Raw genomic sequence first — 17500 nt, 5'->3', positions numbered from 1 at the left:
GGGTTTCGGCAGAGGAACAGTGACTGTGTGCTTTTGGTCGAGGGGCTGCAGTGTCCAAACGCCACCTGCTTTCTACTTGGATCCACCTAGCCTCATCACTATCTGCCTCTCAGATGGCCACAAGTCAGGACATGGCGGTTCCATGGTGTAATGTTTAGCACTCTGGACTTTGAATCCAGTGATCCGAGTTCAAATCTCGGTGGAACCTTAGCAACATTTTTGTGGCTGGGTGGGGGCAAACTGAAGCGTCTCGCAACTGCTGTCGTACCTGTGAAATTGGCTGTCTGGAACCGATTCGGAATTGGCAAAACATGGGCTCAAAAAGCAAAGCCTTCGCTGGCTCGTTGGTATTGCGCTTCTAGGCTGATTGACTTAACTCTATGCTGCTCTGTGAGAAAAGCCAGCCAACGCCAAGGTTCCATGGTGTAATGGTTAGCACTCTGGACTCTGAATCCAGCGATCCGAGTTCAAATCTCGGTGGGACCTGCTTTTGCCAGGAATGTGCGCAGGAGCCCATCCAAGAAAAAAACTTTTACACAGCAGTCATCCTCAAAAGCACGTCTCTGGAGTTCCCCTTGAAGTAAAAGGCCAAGTGGCCACCTGGAGAATGCGGGCATCGATCCCGCCACCTCTCGCTTGCGCCTACTGCTTTCCACCGGTTGAGCCAAAGTAAGCCCAAAGTAAGCCCACCTGAGCCAATCGCGTTTCTTCCTGGGGCTTACTTTTGACCAATCGCGTTTCCTCTTGTGGCTTACTTTTGACCAATCGCGTTTCGTTCCTGTGGCTAACTTTTGACCAATCGCGTTTCGTTCCTGTGGCTTACTTTTGACTAATCGCGTTTCGCTCCCGTGGCTTACTTTTGACCAATCGCGTTTCTCTCCTCTGGCTACTTTTGACCAATAGCCGTCGTCCGTTATTATCGTCATCTTTGTTACAGGTAAGACTATGATATATCGCTCTGTTTTATTTTAATATAATTTGTTTATATTAAGTGTGTATTTTTAGAAAATGAAACGTGTCAATGTAGTTAGATAGCATGTACAGCACAGGTTTTCCTCAGTACCTGTCAACCTGTTAACTTACTTTTTCCCATGATAAATAACGTAACTGAGCAAAACATATTGCTAATGTTCAGATAAGTTAAAATCATCGGCCGTTAAGCTATATTGATGTCAACAATGATGTGTGTATTGTGTGTGAATAAAAGATAATGATTTAACAAAAAATACTTACATTTGGTAATAATACTAGTGACATCCGAGAGCCTGGGCCTATAAAATCGTTACCACCATCCCCCATCAAATTATATACTTCGTATTCGACTGTTTTTTTTTTTTACCACAGTAATATGGTTACGTTATAATGTTATAATGCCGTTACACACACTTTTTTTAGCTACTAGGACAGGACATAATGAGACAAATATAACAAAACAACATTGTAAATACAAAGCAAAAACGTCTTTTACATGTGAGGCCTCCAACACTAATGTTTTTGCTTTGTATATTACCATATTACTGTGGTAATAAACATTACCATACACTGGCCTGATGATGAGTTTTATGTGAAGTGTGTGTTGGTCTGTATATATATAAGATGCATCACAGATAGAGAGGTAGTACAAATACACAATATATATATATATATATATATATATATATATATATATATATATATATATATATATATATATATATATATAGTTACACACACTTAACATACAGGTATCGCATCGATTTCTAGAGGTAATAGTCTCTTTCTTACATGTAGTGTGTTATAATGCCATTACACACACACTTAAAAAAATAAAAACCTAGGACAGGACATAATGAGACAGATATAACAAAACAACATTGTAAATACAAAGCAAAAACAAGTTTTGGTTTTTACATGTGATTAAGTGTGGTTGGTCTGTGTGTGTGTATATATATATATATATATATATATATATATATATATATATATATATATATATATATATATATATATATATATATATATATATATGTAGTTACACACTTAACGGACAGGTACTGTTCGATTTCTTGAGGTAATAGTCACTTTCTGAGTTTCATTTCAGAAAATGTACGCATACCCTGTTTTTCGCCGCCAAACGCCAACATCAAGCCGACTCCTCATGGCGCCATCGGCGGAGGCGAAGCGCCTTGAAAATGTGGAGTCTGGAAGGGCCAAACCGAAAGAGGAGGTGCTGACAGAGGCCAGTACTTATGTCTGCACAAACGGTGGCGACCCCAATGACCAGTTTTTAGTACTGGCTCACTGCAAACTTCAGTTTGGGAAGTACCAGGGCCAGAGATTTAGATGGCTCCTGGAAAACTCACTGGGGTATGCAGTTTATTTGGTGCTCAGCATTTCCACTGAGAAAGCGCAGACAAACCCATTGTCAGAAAATAAACAGCTGTTTCTACAGTACACTTCTGATATTAGAGAGATGGCAGAAGAAGTGGAGAAGTACAAGAGGAAGCAGGATATGCAAGCAGAAGCCCGGGCAACTGGAGACCAGGGCTGCTTGATGGTGGAGTTTGGAGACTTCCAGGGTCGGTCCATGAAGGAAGTTTATGAGGACCAGAGCAAGGAGGCAAAGGACCTCATCAGGTACCTGGTTAAGGCAGATGCCAGGCCCAACACCAACATGGCCCTTTTTAAGGCGTACGTCCTGAAAAGACAGGCTTCTGCTGTGGGCACCAGTGGACATCAGCCTGCACGTCCACCTGCACGTCCACCTGCTGCCGCCACTGTCTCTGTACCTCCACCCTCAGCCTCCAGTACCTCTGCACCTCCACCCTCAGACATCCGAACTGGTGTACAACAGACCGCCACTGTGAAAGCGCTGTTGGCACGTGGCAAACATTTGTCTCCTTCACAGCTGGCGAGAAAAATCATGTCACCAGTTAAACCCTGTGAGTAGTGAGTGTAAATATCGAATTTCCCATACAGCAGTTCAACATGTATTTATTTATCGTTATGGCAAACTTGTCATGTTTCTAGATCCATTACCGCAGTCCACTTTACCTCCTCCAGCAGCAGAACCTTCAACCAAACGTTTGGCCCAAAGGCAGATTTTCACTACTGGTAAGTAAGCACCATCTTGCATACGTTTGTCTTTTGTGTATTGTTCACAGTAATAGTTTTTACATTTCTGCTCCAGGCACTCCTGTTCCCACTGCTGAAGAAGATGATGAGGAGCTGGTATTTGCTGCATCCCAATGTGAAGCACAGCTAAATACAGGTGTGGCATATGACAAATGCCAATATTGTTAACATGTTCAGTTACAAGTCACTTATAAGTTATTTGTTAATGATAAATTAATAATTTACAAAACATGACTATACAATAATAAATCATTATTAATAAGTAATACGCTAACCATTTATAAATGTTAGTGTTAAGACACTTATAAGTTTTTGGTTTAATGATGAACTAATAATTTACTATAATCATATAAATATAACTTATTAAAAAGTGGTTTGCAAACAATATACAAATTTGCTGTAAGTTATGGTAAAAAATATAAATCATTATTTGAGTCTATTTAAGTATTTTAAGTATTTAGGTCAAACTTGTTTCAGTATCGTCTCTGATAATGGTTAATCTTAAACAAGTAATGAATAGACCATTAGTAAATGATCATTATAAGCTTGTCTGTGTTCAAACGCACAAACATGCAGAATTCGTAGGAATACTTTATAATTGGCACAGAACTTAATAGGTAACCAGTGTAGAGACGATAAAATTGGTATTATATGAACATATTTTCTTGTCCTAGTAAGAACTCAAACGTTTGGACACATCACTATTTGTAATGTTTTTGATCAAAAATACAGAAAAAAAGTAATATTGTGATATATTATTACAATTTAAAATAATTGGTTTTCAATTTATTATACTTTAAATGATCATTTATTTCTGTGATCAAAGCTGAATTTTCAGTATCGTTCCTCCAGTCTTTAGTGTCACATGATCCTTCAGAAATAATTTTAATATGATGATTCATTTTCAAAGTTGTTAATATTTTTTCATAACCTGTGAAACTTTTTTATAATACTTTGATGAATAAAAAGTAAAAAAGAAAAGAAAAAAAGAAGCAAAATGTTTTAAAAATAGAAATCTTTTGTAACAGCGATAAACTCTACTGGTCAGTCATTTGGGGTCAGTAATTTTTTTTCTTTCTTTTTTTGTAATAAATCAATAATTTTATTCAGCAAGGATGTGTTCAATTAATAAAAATTGATAGTAAACGAGATTTATATTATTTTAAAAATGTTTTTATTCTGAATAAATGCAGTTCTTTTGAACCTTTTATTCATCAAATATATTAGTCAGCAGAACTGTCTCCAACACTCGTAATGAATAATCATATTAGAATGATTTCTGAAGGATCATGATCACTGAAGACTGGAGGAACCATCCTGAACATCAAACCATCCTGAAAACCAAATATTTTAAATTGTAATAATATATCACAATATTAAAAAAATATTCTGTATTTTTGATCAAATGATGTGCAAAAGAAACTTCTTTCAAAAACATTACAAATAGTAATGTGTCCAAACTTTTGGCCTGTACTGTATGCGTATATATATATATATATATATATATATATATATATATATATATATATATATATATATATATATATATATATATACAGGATTTACAGTATTGCATACCACTTAATAATAATTTATGAATGTATTAAGTAATAATTAATAAATTACTTATAACTGAATTAACAAAACATTTATAAAATGTTAGCATATTACTTATTAAACATTAATAAATGTATAGTTATGTTTTGTAAATTCATCAACTAATAACTTATAAGTGACTTATAACTGTACATTTTTTAAAGTGTTACCCAAATGTTATAAGAATGTTTTGTAAAAACACAAAAAATCTATTTGTTTTTAATATTTTTTGTTTAAAATACAGAATTATGTCACATCATGCTTCAAGCAGGATGCATTCTTTGAGTGCACTTCTTCAAAACCGTAAGGATGTCCAAAGGTGTCGGGGTATTTATTTGCGTTTCCGAACTTACCCGTTGTGAAACAATCGCCGGATAACTTTTTCACTCCGCTTGCTCTTCTCACTCACTCTTTAGCTACCCCTGAGCAGACAGGATCATGGAGTTTCATTGTTCTAATGATTAGTGGAACAGTTTTTTCCTTACTGTATATTTGTGCATGCTTCGTGTCTGAATTAATCGTGCCTCATTTTCCTTACTCCATTTCATCTAATCCTCATCCTCAAAGAGCTTTATTGATTCCATATTCCTTACATCAATAAAGTGTACACTGCGTTCTTTGCTTTTTAACACTAGTACCATTTTCTTCACTGTTAATGATTATTAATACTTGTCCAAAATTATTGCTTCGCAGGCTGTTTGTGGGCTGAATTTTTGGCATATTACTATCAAATGCAGCAGTCATGCTTATATTGTTTTTTGTTACTATTCACTCAGAGGCCTGTGCTGGTCCGTCTCCATCAGCGGAAACTGCAAAACCACCAGATCTTCAACATCATCACCCACCAGCTGAGCTTCCAGTTCATTGGAAAGATCATCTTCCACCTTTCCAACATGAGTGGATCCGGAACACACTGTTTAAGGCCAACCTTCGAACCGGCAAGCCAGAACTAGTGTCCCAGCTGAAGCTTTGGTGGTACCCTCCTCAGCCCCCTTTAATTAACACTCAGCCACCCGCCTCACACGACCTCTTCTTCTGTCGGCCCCTTTTCTTATGGATGCCGCTGAAGATGTGGTTATTTCCCCTTGTCTGTGTTCGCGTAGACTGTGTTAAGCACAGACTGACAGCGGCAGGACTTTATCGCACCGTGCGCAAGGTCTTGGACATCGACGGGTGGTATGACCTTGCCACTGAGTATCTGGAGTGCAAACGCTGCAAAAAGAAATATCCTGCCTGGTCCGAGGACATCTTAGGGCAGCTGGATATGGGCCACCGCAGTCAGTTTCCAGCTTTGCTGACATACAGGTAATTCTTAACGACAATCATTCATTATTAGGCGCTTTTATTTGTGTGTTTTTTTTGCATGATTATACTGTTGTTTTCTTAGATACTCATGTGACAACCGGGTGCTGAGGATGATGAGGGAGAGGACACTGGGCAACAGTGTGACTCAGCTTTACAAGAAGCTGATGGAGCAGCACAGTGAGGCATGGACACAGCGTGTCCTGCAGTACTTGACTGCCTGCGAACCATTTACAAGGTCCTCCCTTGTGCAGCCTCCTGTGTTTGCTGAGCCTCCCCTTTTACCTGCCCTACCTAAACCTAAGTGGCTGTTAGCAGTGTACGCCAGGGATGTTCTGGGGCGTTTGCACGAGGTCAAGGGCAAAATTACATCCATCTTTGGCTGTGTTCTCAAGATGGACTCCACAAAAAAGGTATCACAGCCCTGTTTGTATCAAGATATTTGCCAGACATGGATATGTACACAGACATAATGAACACGGTTTTTGACCCTTTTATTTTTCCCTATAGGTCACAAAGAAACTGGCTGGTGCTGCTTCAGGAACAGCTGCCTGGTGCACAAATGTGGGGAACGAACACGGCCAAGTCCTTGTCTCTGTGCTAACAGCTGCCGAAGGACATGGACTGGACTCCATGGCAGCTGGTTTGATGAAACGCTACCGGGAGGCAGGAGAGGCAGCCCCAAAAGTAATGTACGTGGACAGAGATTGCTGCAGTCAGCATGGCCAGTCTCGAGTGAAGGTCCTGTTTTCGGAGTGGGATGAGCTTGAAGTGCGCCTTGACATCTGGCATTTCATGCGGCGATTTGCTGCAGGTGTCACGACAGAGGCTCATCCTCTCTATGGGATCTTCATGGCACGTCTGTCCACGTGCATCTTTCAGTGGGATCCAGAGGATGTGGCTGCTCTTCGCCATGCAAAGGAAGGTGAGCTGGCGGCAAAGAAGACTGGACACATCTCCGGAAAGGCGGTCAGTGCTCGCATTACAAGGAGGGAGTTGGCACTGCACTGCCGAAGGAAGACCAGGGGGATGGAGGAGACGACCAGATCAATCGGATCACTGATTGATCTGTTTGACAGTGCGGCCGGGAAGGACACTCTGGGAGTTCCTCTGCTGGACCACGAAAGGATCCAGCGGATATGGAAAGAACAGCAGAAGCATGTACAGTGTATCCAAGATCCAGAGAACTTTCCACTGTACATGAAGACAGGGACACTGAAGAAGGGTGGTGTGGAGCTGTGCTGCTACAGGTGTGCCCGTGGCTCTACCTCCTTGGAGTCATTCCACCTGCACCTGAACCGTTTTATTCCAGGTATTACATACATATTTAATTACTTACTAATTGAATTACTAATTTAAAATATAAGCACTATAACTGCTTCCATTACTTTAACGTAATGGCACTTTAATAAATGTCACACTCTACAGTAATGTTACAGTTCTTTTCTGATGTCATAAGCATTGACAAAGCTGTCTTGCCTGACAATCACTAGTAACTAATGACAATTTTTTATCTAAATTACATAACTCTATTACATGCAACCAGTTACTTTATAGCACATCATGTGTAGTACATATGTGACATATAATACCCTTTTTTGTTTATTTAACTTTTAGGAACCAGTGCCAGTGATGCGCATTTTCAAGCTTATCTCCTTGAGGGCTTGATGCGTTGGAATGATGACCGGATGGATGAAGCCATAAAAGGACCTTCATCTATCCGGTCATATGGCAGTGCCATGAGAGAGGCTGTGGACCAGCTTAGTCGAACAGTCTTTGGGAAGCCCTGGGATGAGCGCTATCGCCCTCCTGGAGCATATACAGGCAAGAAATTCATTTTTTATTTCTATTTTAGCCTTTAATGTACTAGACAAAATATTAAAGAGCCTCTATTATTTTTTTCTGAAAATTACCTTTCATGTAGTAAGTAAAAAAAAAACTTCTCAAGGGCTACCCCCAGCCCTAACCCTGCTCAAGGGCTACCCCCAACCCTAACCCTGCTCAAGGGCTACCCATAACCCTAACCCTGCTAGAGTGCTACCCCCAGCCCTAACCCTGCTCAAGGGCTACCCCCAACCCTAACCCTGCTCAAGGGCTACCCATAACCCTAACCCTGCTCAAGGGCTACCCCCAACCCTAACCCTGCTCAAGGGCTACCCATAACCCTAACCCTGCTCAAGGGCTACCCATAACCCTAACCCTGCTCAAGGGCTACCCCCAACCCTAACCCTGCTCAAGGTTAAAAAATTAGTTCTTCCATTGTTTCATCATCGATTCAGATTCGCACTGGGATTTATGGAAAATCAGTGTCTACAGTCAAATCACTGAGCTTTAGGAAGCCTCTGGACACAATGTTTTTTTTTTTTTTTTGGAATATGCGGTAAACCAATCACAACAGACTGGGCCGTCTGACCGGTCAGAGCAGAGTGAGCGTTTGGCTGAACGTTTTGGTGATGTGCAATGTATATTATGAGAAAATGAAAGTGTTTTTTGACCTTTGACTTTGAATATCTCCAAAACTAAATTAGGAAACTTTAAAATAGCATAATAGCATTTCAAGAATTTCTTTTTTTCATTTTCTTTTCTCTCATTTCTTGTAGGTGAATTGCTGGGAATGGAGTATCTTTACAGCCAGACTGGCAAAACACTAACTCCAGTGCTCCAAAACCCAGAGGAGGAAGACAGGCTGGTGGAGGAAGTTGATGACCAGGATCTGCAAGATGAGGGGTTTGAGGAACAGATCCTGGAGGACATCACAGTTCCAGTGCTGTATGAGGATGACCCCTGCAGTGATCTCGGAAACAGCCCCTCATCTTTGCCTCAGCCTCAGTCCCCAGTATCATTGCCTGAGCCATCCACATCATCTGGTGGAGAAGGACAGCATCTTGCCCCTGCCCCTGCCCCTTCAGTGCTGTCACAGCCATCTGACACTGGAAGCAGTCTCTCTGATGAGGCTCAGGTAAGACACTTTAAGTGCTTTATTTAAGTTCAATCTTGTTTTATTCCACATATATTAATATTAATCTGCATTTACTAGGGAGCAGTCATTGGCCCAGATGGCATCGCTGGGTGGGATAAGGTCCAGGATCTGGCTGGTTACCTGGTGGGTCTTCGTGAGGCTGCTTACCTCACTGACCTCCAGATGACAGAGGCCATCCAGCTGTGGACAGCTCTCCCTGATTGCGATAAACAGCGGGTCAACTATCAGTTTCGACATCAGCCTCAGCTGACACATGGGCGCTTTAAGGCTCCAAAGCGGTCCGGTGTCACACCGGGTGTGGAAAGTGTCAAACGTTGTCTGATTGGACATCCTGGGGGTCCAGCACAGTGGCCCAGCACCAGCCGCTTGGTTGAGGCCATTTGTATGAAGCTGTGTGCTTTACACAAGTCGCCAACCAAGAAGGCTGGAGTTTGCACTCCCAGGTGGTCTAAAATCCTCTCAGATTACCACCACATCCGAGAGCTGGTGCTTAATAGTCGCAGGCTGATGGATGAAACAATGATCCAGCTGTTTGAGCTAAACCAGAGGACACTCATTCAGTGGTAAGCATGGCACATTATTTGCTTCAAATAAAATTAATGCTTCTAAACATATATATAATAAATAATTTATTTTTAGGTTTCAACGGCGGCAGAAGAATCAGGAAATGAGTGTCCTTGCTCAGGGACTGATTCCACCTGATCCAATAGGTGTGTCTATTACACAGCTTCCTCCACCGAGGCAGAAACTAAATGAAGCACCATCGACCTCGGGCCCAAGACATACTTTTATCTTTCCGAAAAATCAAGAAGGACAAGCACCTATTCTGCGACCAGGTCGACGGCCCGCTGCTGCAACCAGGGAGTGCCCCATCGCACCTGCCCCCACAACATCAGGACTTGTGCAGCCTATTTCAGCACCTGGGTCATTGATGGGCACACTAGTCCTTAACCCAGACATGACTGTGTCGATGGTGTTTCAGTCTTCAAGTGCTTCAGCATCCAGTGCACGCCCAGCTCTGTCTGCTCCTGTTTCTGCTGCTCCTGTTGCTCCTGTTTCTGCTGCTCCTGTTTCTGCTGCTCCTGTTTCTGCTGCTCCTGTATCTGCTGCACCTGTTTCTGCTGCTCCTGTTTCTGCTGCTCCTGTGTCCCGTTACACCCAGAGGAACAGGCGCCGGCGGGCACAGGAGGAGGAAAGTGGAGTCCATAAGAGGAAGTATGTGCGAGGGGTGTCTTTTAACATGTGCAGCAAATGTGGACAGCCCAAAACGAAAGAGTTTGGCCATAGCCGATATGGTAATGCCACATTTTGCTTGCGTGCCTCTGGTGGACAATCTTTGGAAGACTGGTTGGCAGAACAGCGTCAGCAAAATAAACAACAAAGTCCACCTCCTCAATAAACACTTTACTGTATATATTTTGTATATATTACGTGCCCACTTTTTTAAATATTGTCCTGTATATATGTGTGTGTGTGTGTGTGTGTTTGTGTGTGTGTGTGTGTATTAATTTCAATATTTGTGTGTATATTTTATATTTGTTCAATTTAATAAAACATTTTAAATTTGATGTGTTTTTTATTAGATAAATTAAATCTGATAAATCATATCAATCAAATCATCAACCCCACCCCCCAACACACACAACTTTTTTGAATTCATTTTATTTAACCATAAACATGTAATCAATAGTCCACCTCCTCAATAAACACTTTACTGTATATATTACGTGCCCATTTTTTAAAATATTGTCCTGTATATATATATATATATATATATATATATATGTGTGTGTGTGTGTGTGTGTGTACTCATTTCAATATTTGTGTGTATATTTCATATTTGTTCAATTTAATAAAACATTTTAAATTTGATGTGTTTTTTTATTAGATAAATTAAATCTGATAAATCATATCAATCAAATCATCTCCCCCAACACACACACAACTTTTTTTAATTCATTTTATTTAACCATAAACATGTAATCAATAGACCCTTTTCATATTTCTGGGTTTCTCATAGCGGAAGTTGTCATAATTGGGTTAACTCAGAGCCGTTGAAAAAACATCTTTTTCTATAGCTCTGGGTTAACTTTTATAGCTGTGAATGAGAGAATACATTAAAATATATTTAAAATAGAGTGGGATTGATAATACCGGCAGTCAACAGGGAAATATGTTAATTTTTCCATAACTTTAATAAACGCACATAACTTTTTATTTTTTTTATTTGATGCAAAAGTAATAAAATGCAACGAATTGGTGTTATACATGTACATTCATACAAATAATAATAATAATTCAAATACAAAAAACTTTGCAGGATTTACGTTACGTCATAGATAACTAAAAATAGGCGCAGTTGAACACTTGGATACTTTGTCGAGCAGAACACGAGTTCGAATCCAACCCGCGGAGGGTGATTTGTTTCAAATGTAACTCAAACTCCACCATAACGCACATGAGTGTAACCCAAATAATGTTAAGGGGTAATTTGTCGGCGTATTCCCGTTTTATGCGTCTTTTTCGCTTGCGTGCGTGAGCGGAAAGATTGGGCCCCTTCTTTTGCGCAGCAAGCGCTCTACCATTTGAGCTAATTCCCCTTGGCATCAGAGAGAAGGTGTCCATTGCCCTCAAAGACACCGGCGAGGACAGAGCCCTAGCATGTGTGCAGGTGCTGCATCGGACTTTTCGATCTTTAGCAGTGTTTGCAGCCAGGCAGCAGCTGTACCGTATAACGAGTTGGCTCGTTGGTCTAGGGGTATGATTCTCGCTTTGGGTGCGACAGGTCCCCGGTTCAAATCCCGGACGAGCCCGTGCTTCTGCATTTAATCGCTTTGGTCTCATTAGGGTCACGGGCAAGCAGGAATATTTCTGGGAAACTGGTGATCGAAGCTTTTCAAAGTGAGGCCGGTTAGCTCAGTTGGTTAGAGCATGGTGCTAATAACGCCAAGGTCGCGGTTTCGATCCCCGTACGGGCCTTTCTGGGACCTTCAGCTTTTGCGCTTTTCACAAGTGATGGCCGGTCTCACAGAAATCCCTGCTGGCACGCCTGCTGCCAGACCTGGCCGAAATAGCTCAGTTGGGAGAGCGTTAGACTGAAGATCTAAAGGTCCCTGGTTTGATCCCGGGTTTCGGCAGAGGAACAGTGACTGTGTGCTTTTGGTCGAGGGGCTGCAGTGTCCAAACGCCACCTGCTTTCTACTTGGATCCACCTAGCCTCATCACTGCCTCTCAGATGGCCACAAGTCAGGACATGGCGGTTCCATGGTGTAATGGTTAGCACTCTGGACTTTGAATCCAGTGATCCGAGTTCAAATTTGGTGGAACCTTAGCAACATTTTTGTGGCTGGGTGGGGGCAAACTGAAGCGTCTCGCAACTGCTGTCGTACCTGTGAAATTGGCTGTCTGGAACCGATTCGGAATTGGCAAAACATGGGCTCAAAAAGCAAAGCCTTCGCTGGCTCGTTGGTATTGCGCTTCTAGGCTGATTGACTTAACTCTATGCTGCTCTGTGAGAAAAGCCAGCCAACGCCAAGTTTACATGGTGTAATGGTTAGCACTCTGGACTCTGAATCCAGCGATCCGAGTTCAAATCTCGGTGGGACCTGCTTTTGCCAGGAATGTGCGCAGGAGCCCATCCAAGAAAAAAACTTTTACACAGCAGTCATCCTCAAAAGCACGTCTCGGGAGTTCCCCTTGAAGTAAAAGGCCAAGTGGCCACCTGGAGAATGCGGGCATCGATCCCGCTACCTCTCGCATGCTAAGCGAGCGCTCTACCATTTGAGCTAATTCCCCTTGGCATCAGAGAGAAGGTGTCCATTGCTCTCAAAGACACCGGCTAGGACAGAGCCCTAGCATGTATGCAGGTGCTGCATCAGACTTTTCGATCTTTAGCAGTGTTTGCAGCCAGGCAGCAGCTGTACCGTATAACGAGTTGGCTCGTTGGTCTCGGGGTATGATTCTCGCTTTGGGTGCGACAGGTCCCCGGTTCAAATCCCGGACGAGCCCGTGCTTCTGCATTTAATCGCTTTGGTCTCATTAGGGTGACGGGCAAGCAGGAATATTTCTGGGAAACTGGTGATCGAAGCTTTTCAAAGTGAGGCCGGTTAGCTCAGTTGGTTAGAGCGTGGTGCTAATAACGCCAAGGTCGCGGTTTCGATCCCCGGACGGGCCACTCTTTTGCTCTCTGGGACCTTCAGCTTTTGCGCTTTTCACAAGTGATGGCCGGTCTCACAGAAATCCCTGCTGGCACGCCTGCTGCCAGACCTGGCCGAAATAGCTCAGTTGGGAGAGCGTTAGACTGAAGATCTAAAGGTCCCTGGTTCGATCCCGGGTTTCGGCAGAGGAACAGTGACTGTGTGCTTTTGGTCGAGGGGCTGCAGTGTCCAAACGCCACCTGCTTTCTACTTGGATCCACCTAGCCTCATCACTATCTGCCTCTCAGATGGCCACAAGTCAGGACATGGCGGTTCCATGGTGTAATGGTTAGCACTCTGGACTTTGAATACAGTGATCCGAGTTCAAATCTCGGTGGGACCTGCTTTTGCCAGGAATGTGCGCAGGAGCCCATCCAAGAAAAAAACTTTTACACAGCAGTCATCCTCAAAAGCACGTCTCGGGAGTTCCCCTTGAAGTAAAAGGCCAAGTGGCCACCTGGAGAATGCAGGCATCGATCCCGCTACCTCTCTCATGCTAAGCGAGCGCGCTACCATTTGAGCTAATTCCCCTTGGCATCAGAGAGAAGGTGTCCATTGCTCTCAAAGACACCGGCGAGGACAGAGCCCTAGCATGTGTGCAGGTGCTGCATCGGACTTTTCGATCTTTAGCAGTGTTTGCAGCCAGGCAGCAGCTCTACCGTATAACGAGTTGGCTCGTTGGTCTAGGGGTATGATTCTCGCTTTGGGTGCGAAAGGGTCCCGGGTTCAAATCCCGGACGAGCCCGTGCTTCTGCATTTAATCGCTTTGGTCTCATTAGGGTCACGGGCAAGCAGGAATATTTCTGGGAAACTGGTGATCGAAGCTTTTCAAAGTGAGGCCGGTTAGCTCAGTTGGTTAGAGAGTGGTGCTAATAACGCCAAGGTCGCGGGTTCGATCCCCGTACGGGCCACTCTTTTGCTCTCTGGGACCTTCAGCTTTTGCGCTTTTCACAAGTGATGGCCGGTCTCACAGAAATCCCTGCTGGCACGCCTGCTGCCAGACCTGGCTGAAATAGCTCAGTTGGGAGAGCGTTAGACTGAAGATCTAAAGGTCCCTGGTTGGATCCCGGGTTTCGGCAGAGGAACAGTGACTGTGTGCTTTTGGTCGAGGGGCTGCAGTGTCCAAACGCCACCTGCTTTCTACTTGGATCCACCTAGCCTCATCACTATCTGCCTCTCAGATGGCCACAAGTCAGGACATGGCGGTTCCATGGTGTAATGGTTAGCACTCTGGACTTTGAATCCAGTGATCCGAGTTCAAATCTCGGTGGAACCTTAGCAACATTTTTGTGGCTGGGTGGGGGCAAACTGAAGCGTCTCGCAACTGCTGTCGTACCTGTGAAATTGGCTGTCTGGAACCGATTCGGAATTGGCAAAACATGGGCTCAAAAAGCAAAGCCTTCGCTGGCTCGTTGGTTTTGCGCTTCTAGGCTGATTGACTTAACTCTATGCTGCTCTGTGAGAAAAGCCAGCCAACGCCAAGCATCCATGGTGTAATGGTTAGCACTCTGGACTCTGAATCCAGCGATCCGAGTTCAAATCTCGGTGGGACCTGCTTTTGCCAGGAATGTGCGCAGGAGCCAATCCAAGAAAAAAACTTTTACACAGCAGTCATCTTCAAAAGCACGTCTCGGGAGTTCCCCTTGAAGTAAAAGGCCAAGTGGCCACCTGGAGAATGCGGGCATCGATCCCGCTACCTCTCGCATGCTAAGCAAGCGCTCTACCATTTGAGCTAATTCCCCTTGGCATCAGAGAGAAGGTGTCCATTGCCCTCAAAGACACCGGCGAGGACAGAGCCCTAGCATGTGTGCAGGTGCTGCATCGGACTTTTCGATCTTTAGCAGTGTTTGCAGCCAGGCAGCAGCTGTACCGTATAACGAGTTGGCTCGTTGGTCTAGGGGTATGATTCTCGCTTTGGGTGCGAGAGGTCCCGGGTTCAAATCCCAGACGAGCCCGTGCTTCTGCATTTAATCGCTTTGGTCTCATTAGGGTCACGGGCAAGCAGGAATATTTCTGGGAAACTGGTGATCGAAGCTTTTCAAAGTGAGGCCAGTTAGCTCAGTTGGTTAGAGCGTGGTGCTAATAACGCCAAGGTCGCGGTTTGGATCCCCGTACGGGCCTCTCTGGGACCTTCAGCTTTTGCGCTTTTCACAAGTGATGGCCGGTCTCACAGAAATCCCTGCTGGCACGCCTGCTGCCAGACCTGGCCGAAATAGCTCAGTTGGGAGAGCGTTAGACTGAAGATCTAAAGGTCCCTGGTTCGATCCCGGGTTTCGGCAGAGGAACAGTGACTGTGTGCTTTTGGTCGAGGGGCTGCAGTGTCCAAACGCCACCTGCTTTCTACTTGGATCCACCTAGCCTCATCACTGCCTCTCAGATGGCCACAAGTCAGGACATGGCGGTTCCATGGTGTAATGGTTAGCACTCTGGACTTTGAATCCAGTGATCCGAGTTCAAATTTGGTGGAACCTTAGCAACATTTTTGTGGCTGGGTGGGGGCAAACTGAAGCGTCTCGCAACTGCTGTCGTACCTGTGAAATTGGCTGTCTGGAACCGATTCGGAATTGGCAAAACATGGGCTCAAAAAGCAAAGCCTTCGCTGGCTCGTTGGTATTGCGCTTCTAGGCTGATTGACTTAACTCTATGGTGCTCTGTGAGAAAAGCCAGCCAACGCCAAGGTTCCATGGTGTAATGGTTAGCACTCTGGACTCTGAATCCAGCGATCCGAGTTCAAATCTCGGTGGGACCTGCTTTTGCCAGGAATGTGCGCAGGAGCCCATCCAAGAAAAAAACTTTTACACAGCAGTCATCCTCAAAAGCACTTCTCGGGAGTTCCCCTTGAAGTAAAAGGCCAAGTGGCCACCTGGAGAATGCGGGCATCGATCCCGCTACCTCTCTCATGCTAAGCGAGCGCGCTACCATTTGAGCTAATTCCCCTTGGCATCAGAGAGAAGGTGTCCATTGCTCTCAAAGACACCGGCGAGGACAGAGCCCTAGCATGTGTGCAGGTGCTGCATCGGACTTTTCGATCTTTAGCAGTGTTTGCAGCCAGGCAGCAGCTCTACCGTATAACGAGTTGGCTCGTTGGTCTAGGGGTATGATTCTCGCTTTGGGTGCGAAAGGGTCCCGGGTTCAAATCCCGGACGAGCCCGTGCTTCTGCATTTAATCGCTTTGGTCTCATTAGGGTCATGGGCAAGCAGGAATATTTCTGGGAAACTGGTGATCGAAGCTTTTCAAAGTGAGGCCGGTTAGCTCAGTTGGTTATAGAGTGGTGCTAATAACGCCAAGGTCGCGGGTTCGATCCCCGTACGGGCCACTCTTTTGCTCTCTGGGACCTTCAGCTTTTGCGCTTTTCACAAGTGATGGCCGGTCTCACAGAAATCCCTGCTGGCACGCCTGCTGCCAGACCTGGCTGAAATAGCTCAGTTGGGAGAGCGTTAGACTGAAGATCTAAAGGTCCCTGGTTGGATCCCGGGTTTCGGCAGAGGAACAGTGACTGTGTGCTTTTGGTCGAGGGGCTGCAGTGTCCAAACGCCACCTGCTTTCTACTTGGATCCACCTAGCCTCATCACTATCTGCCTCTCAGATGGCCACAAGTCAGGACATGGCGGTTCCATGGTGTAATGGTTAGCACTCTGGACTTTGAATCCAGTGATCCGAGTTCAAATCTCGGTGGAACCTTAGCAACATTTTTGTGGCTGGGTGGGGGCAAACTGAAGCGTCTCGCAACTGCTGTCGTACCTGTGAAATTGGCTGTCTGGAACCGATTCGGAATTGGCAAAACATGGGCTCAAAAAGCAAAGCCTTCGCTGGCTCGTTGGTATTGCGCTTCTAGGCTGATTGACTTAACTCTATGCTGCTCTGTGAGAAAAGCCAGCCAACGCCAAGCATCCATGGTGTAATGGTTAGCACTCTGGACTCTGAATCCAGCGATCCGAGTTCAAATCTCGGTGGGACCTGCTTTTGCCAGGAATGTGCGCAGGAGCCAATCCAAGAAAAAAACTTTTACACAGCAGTCATCTTCAAAAGCACGTCTCGGGAGTTCCCCTTGAAGTAAAAGGCCAAGTGGCCACCTGGAGAATGCGGGCATCGATCCCGCTACCTCTCGCATGCTAAGCAAGCGCTCTACCATTTGAGCTAATTCCCCTTGGCATCAGAGAGAAGGTGTCCATTGCCCTCAAAGACACCGGCGAGGACAGAGCCCTAGCATGTGTGCAGGTGCTGCATCGGACTTTTCGATCTTTAGCAGTGTTTGCAGCCAGGCAGCAGCTGTACCGTATAACGAGTTGGCTCGTTGGTCTAGGGGTATGA

The 17500-nt window shown here is 44.5% G+C and overlaps 8 non-coding genes across 8 annotated transcripts; 7 read left to right on the top strand and 1 right to left on the bottom strand.

Annotated features, from left to right (window-relative positions):
• The first annotated feature begins 414 nt into the window (after window positions 1-414).
• On the top strand, window positions 415-486 carry trnaq-cug (transfer RNA glutamine (anticodon CUG)). The gene has a single exon. It is a non-coding gene; the product is annotated as a tRNA-Gln (tRNA).
• An 11570-nt stretch (window positions 487-12056) lies between these two features.
• trnaf-gaa (transfer RNA phenylalanine (anticodon GAA)) lies at window positions 12057-12129 on the top strand. The gene has a single exon. It is a non-coding gene; the product is annotated as a tRNA-Phe (tRNA).
• A 585-nt stretch (window positions 12130-12714) lies between these two features.
• trnaa-agc (transfer RNA alanine (anticodon AGC)) lies at window positions 12715-12787 on the bottom strand. The gene has a single exon. It is a non-coding gene; the product is annotated as a tRNA-Ala (tRNA).
• Window positions 12788-13261: 474 nt separating this feature from the next.
• On the top strand, window positions 13262-13334 carry trnaf-gaa (transfer RNA phenylalanine (anticodon GAA)). Its single transcript has one exon. It is a non-coding gene; the product is annotated as a tRNA-Phe (tRNA).
• Window positions 13335-14392: 1058 nt separating this feature from the next.
• Window positions 14393-14464, top strand: trnaq-uug (transfer RNA glutamine (anticodon UUG)). The gene has a single exon. It is a non-coding gene; the product is annotated as a tRNA-Gln (tRNA).
• Window positions 14465-15394: 930 nt separating this feature from the next.
• trnaf-gaa (transfer RNA phenylalanine (anticodon GAA)) lies at window positions 15395-15467 on the top strand. Its single transcript has one exon. It is a non-coding gene; the product is annotated as a tRNA-Phe (tRNA).
• A 398-nt stretch (window positions 15468-15865) lies between these two features.
• Window positions 15866-15937, top strand: trnaq-cug (transfer RNA glutamine (anticodon CUG)). The gene has a single exon. It is a non-coding gene; the product is annotated as a tRNA-Gln (tRNA).
• Window positions 15938-16798: 861 nt separating this feature from the next.
• trnaq-uug (transfer RNA glutamine (anticodon UUG)) lies at window positions 16799-16870 on the top strand. The gene has a single exon. It is a non-coding gene; the product is annotated as a tRNA-Gln (tRNA).
• The last annotated feature ends 630 nt before the right edge of the window (window positions 16871-17500 follow it).

Source organism: Pseudorasbora parva, chromosome 20 (genome assembly GCF_024679245.1).
Source record: "Pseudorasbora parva isolate DD20220531a chromosome 20, ASM2467924v1, whole genome shotgun sequence".
Lineage (NCBI taxonomy): Eukaryota > Metazoa > Chordata > Actinopteri > Cypriniformes > Gobionidae > Pseudorasbora > Pseudorasbora parva.
This window is presented reverse-complemented; position numbering and strand designations above follow the sequence as displayed.